The following is a 4,632-nucleotide window of genomic DNA, read 5'->3' as shown; positions in this document are numbered from 1 at the left end:
TCTGCTTTGCTTTGCTTTTCCTGGTCCTGTTTTTCTTTGCTCTTCTTAGGCCTGATTTGCCACAAGGATTTTCCTGGTAGAGTTGTGGTTTGTTTTGCCTGGCTTTGCCCTGCTCTGCTCTGCTTTGCTGTGCTAATCTTCTTTCGTGGACCGTCCCACCGATTTTGCCGATTGATGCATTTACACACACAGGAACACTAGGTCACCTAATTTGGCTTCCCCACAGCCCGCCAACCGTCCCTTTGCAGCTGGCAGGTGGGGTTGTGGGGGTCGGCCACCCAGCCAAGTCTATTCCATGACCCCTGCTACCTGGCGAGGTTTTTAAAGACAGAAAGGAATGACATGATTCCTAAAGCTACAGTGGAAAACAGGCAACATAACCTTGAGGAATGTTTTAGCAATTCATGTCAATAGAGAGTTTGAAGGGAAATGTATTTGTAGGCTTTTCCTTGGAGTCTCTGATATCTGGGGGGTTCAGAATAACTGCTAACTATTATGACTATTGCATGGGACACTATGCAAATCTCTGATATCTGGCCAGGAGATTAAAGATTAAGTAGTAATCACTATGCATTAGCCTAGGAGCATAAAAATCATCTGCTTGATGTAACGGGTGTACGTCTTGGTGGAGCAGAGACTCCCAGCGCACCCAGCACTGTTTGCTTACATCTATTTGTTTAATAAATTGTAAACATTGATTATAATCCTATTTTGGGACTTAGCCATTTCTAACAACTGGGGGCTCGTCCGGGACGGTTTTGGTTCCTGAATTCTGATTTGATCTAGGAGAGGCGCACCCCCATTTATAACATAAATAACTACTACTAATAATAACGATAATAGTATTTATTTTCCAAAGCAGCTAAAGCAAAGCGGCCAGGCAGTCAGCCGCACTGAGTGGCACAGGTGGCGAGCCTCTCGCGGCCGAGCAAGAACCTCTGACGTCAGAGTGAGCGGCGGCCCGAAGCTGCCGGGGTCCGCTCTCTCCCCCGGCCCCTCCCTCCTCGTGGAGTCACCAGGTCTACTTCTCCCTCCTCCTCCCCGCTCTGTCCCAGCCCCCTCCCTCCTCGTGGAGCCACCAGGTCTACTTCTCCCTCCTCCTCCCCGCACCCCCCGCCCTCTCCCTCCTCGTGGAGACACCAGGTCTACTTCTCCCTCCTCCTCCCCGCTCCCCCCGCCCCCTCCCTCCTCGTGGAGCCACCAGATCTACTTCTCCCTCCTCCTCCCTGCTCTGTCTCTCCCCCCCCCCCCTTCCCCCTCCCCGCCTCGTGGAGCCACCAGGTCTACTTCTCCCTCCTCCTCCCTGCTCTGTCTCTCCCCCCCCCACCCCCCTTCCCCCTCCCCGCCTCGTGGAGCCACCAGGTCTACTTCTCCCTCCTCCCCGCTGTCCTCCCCGCCCCCTCCCTCCTCGTGGAGCCACCAGGTCTACTTCTCCCTCCTCCTCCTCCCCGCTCCCCCCGCCCCCTCCCTCCTCGTGGAGCCACCAGGTCTACTTCTCCCTCCTCCTCCCCGCTCTCCCCCCCCCCCCCCCCCGCCCCCTCCCGCCTCGTGGAGCCATCAGGTCTACCCCGCCGTCACGGCCATCGGTCTAGCCATCACGGCCACTGCTAGAGGGCGGCCAGTAATGAGAGTAAGAAGTCTGGAAGGCAAGCTTCATTTACTTTGGCATGAAATGATGGCCCCCTGCTATCATTGTCAGGTGGACACAACAAAAGCCCCTTCTCTCTGCCCACCCCCTAACCTCGCACCCTTGCCCACCAGGACTTTCCGTGCATAACCAGCAAAGTGCCTGGACCCTGGCAGCCTCTCTCCCCCCGCCCCCTCCCTCCTCGTGGAGCCACCAGGTCTACTTCTCCCTCCTCCCCGCTGTCCTCCCCGCCCCCTCCCTCCTCGTGGAGCCACCAGGTCTACTTCTCCCTCCTCCTCCCCGCTGTCTCCCTCCCCCTTCCCCCTCCTTCCTCGTGGAGCCACCAGGTCTACTTCTCCCTCCTCCTCCCCGCTCTGTCCTCCCCGCCCCCTCCCTCCTCGTGGAACTACCAGGTCTACTTCTCCTCCTCCCCGCTGTCCTCCCCGCCCCCTCCCTCCTCGTGGAGCCACCAGGTCTACTTCTCCCTCCTCCCCGCTCTGTCCTCCCCGCCCCCTCCCTCCTCGTGGAGCCACCAGGTCTACTTCTCCCTCCTCCTCCCCGCTGTCCTCCCCGCCCCCTCCCTCCTCGTGGAGCCACCAGGTCTACTTCTCCCTCCTCCTCCCCGCTGTCCTCCCCGCCCCCTCCCTCCTCGTGGAGCCACCAGGTCTACTTCTCCCTCCTCCTCCCCGCTCTCTCCCCCCGCCCCCTCCCTCCTCGTGGAGCCACCAGGTCTACTTCTCCCTCCTCCCCGCTCTCCCCCCCCCCCCGCCCCCTCCCTCCTCGTGGAGCCACCAGGTCTACTTCTCCCTCCTCCCCGCTCTGTCCTCCCGCCCCCTCCCTCCTCGTGGAGCCACCAGGTCTACTTCTCCCTCCTCCTCCCCGCTCTCCCCCCCCCCCCCCCGCCCCCTCCCGCCTCGTGGAGCCGTCAGGTCTACCCCGCCGTCACGGCCATCGGTCTAGCCATCACGGCCACTGCTAGAGGGCGGCCAGTAATGAGAGTAAGAAGTCTGGAAGGCAAGCTTCATTTACTTTGGCATGAAATGATGGCCCCCTGCTATCATTGTCAGGTGGACACAACAAAAGCCCCTTCTCTCTGCCCACCCCCTAACCTCGCACCCTTGCCCACCAGGACTTTCCGTGCATGACCAGCAAAGTGCCTGGACCCTGGCAGCCTCTCTCCCCCCGCCCCCTCCCCTCCTCGTGGAGCCACCAGGTCTACTTCTCCCTCCTCCTCCCCGCTGTCTGCCCCCCCGCCCCCTCCCTCCTCGTGGAGCCACCAGGTCTACTTCTCCCTCCTCCTCCCCGCCCCCTCCCTCCTCGTGGAGCCACCAGGTCTACTTCTCCCTCCTCCCCGCTCTCTCCCCCCGCCCCCTCCCTCCTCGTGGAGCCACCAGGTCTACTTCTCCCTCCTCCTCCTCCCCGCTCCCCCCGCCCCCTCCCTCCTCGTGGAGCCACCAGGTCTACTTCTCCCTCCTCATCCCCGCTCTATCCTCCCCGCCCCCTCCCTCCTCGTGGAGCCACCAGGTCTACTTCTCCCTCCTCCCCGCTCTCTCCCCCCGCCCCCTCCCTCCTCGTGGAGCCACCAGGTCTACTTCTCCCTCCTCCCCGCTCTCTCCCCCCGCCCCCTCCCTCCTCGTGGAGCCACCAGGTCTACTTCTCCCTCCTCCTCCTCCCCGCTCTCTCCCCCCGCCCCCTCCCTCCTCGTGGAGCCACCAGGTCTACTTCTCCCTCCTCCTCCCCGCTCTATCCTCCCCGCCCCCTCCCTCCTCGTGGAGCCACCAGGTCTACTTCTCCCTCCTCCCCGCTCTCTCCCCCCGCCCCCTCCCTCCTCGTGGAGCCACCAGGTCTACTTCTCCCTCCTCCTCCTCCCCGCTCTCTCCCCCCGCCCCCTCCCTCCTCGTGGAGCCACCAGGTCTACTTCTCCCTCCTCCTCCCCGCTCTATCCTCCCCGCCCCCTCCCTCCTCGTGGAGCCACCAGGTCTACTTCTCCCTCCTCCCCGCTCTCTCCCCCCGCCCCCTCCCTCCTCGTGGAGCCACCAGGTCTACTTCTCCCTCCTCCCCGCGGCGCCGGCTCCTCTCCCCCCCTTTTCCCCCCGCCCGCCGCACCGCAGCCCCGCCGAGCAGTTGGGCGGGGGGGGCGGCGAGAGGGGAAATCCTCCTAGCTCGTCGCCGGCCGCTCTGCTCGGCGGGAAGCCGGCGCCACACGTAGGCGAGAGGGGTATGCATTATTCCGGGCACGGAGCTTCAAGCCGGCCGGTCGTCAGGCTCCCGCCGAGCCCGTGTCCCGGCCGGCGGGCAGCTAGATCGCGCGGGAGGGAGGGAGGGAGGGAGGGAGGGAGCAGAGCGACGAGCTCGCGCCCGCCTCCAGCGTTTTTTTCCCCGGGCGGGCCCCGTCCGGGGCGCAAAGGCGGGCGGGCGGGCGCTGCCTCGCCTCCCGCGACGGTCGGCTCCGCGGCCGGGGCGGATCGGGCTCGGAGTCGGCTTCGGGCTCGCGCTTCGGCTCGGGCTCGCGGGCTCGCCAGGGCAGCGGCTGTCCGCCGCCCGCGGCCCTGTCCGTCTACACGGCGCTTCCCCGCCTCGCGGCGATCTTGAGCTCTGACCCGCTTCTAGGCTGGCTGCTGGGGAAGACCGGCGTGGCAACGGGGAGAAGGGGGGAAGGGAGGGAACGGAAAGAGGTGTATTTGTGAATGAATGAATGAATGAATGAATGAATGAATGAATGAATGAATGAATGAATGAATGAAGAGTGAAGGAGTGAACGAATCGATGGATCGATCGATCAGCCAAGGAATCGATGAAGAAAGGAATGAGAAAGCAGAAGGGAAGCAAAGAGAAGGGCGGGGGAAGAAAGCGCAGGGCTCCAGGAAAGCGCATAGGCAGGCGCCGTTAGCTGACGGCCGCCAGCTCTCCGATCGTCGTGGTGGTGGGTGAAGTGGACAGGTGAATCCCCTGCCCTCCCTCTTCTTCCCCCTCGATCCCCCCCCCCCAGCCTCGATCCGCCAGGT

The sequence above is a fragment of the Anas acuta genome, chromosome W, assembly GCF_963932015.1.
Source record: "Anas acuta chromosome W, bAnaAcu1.1, whole genome shotgun sequence".
NCBI classification, from domain to species: Eukaryota; Metazoa; Chordata; class Aves; order Anseriformes; family Anatidae; genus Anas; species Anas acuta.
This window is presented reverse-complemented; position numbering follows the sequence as displayed.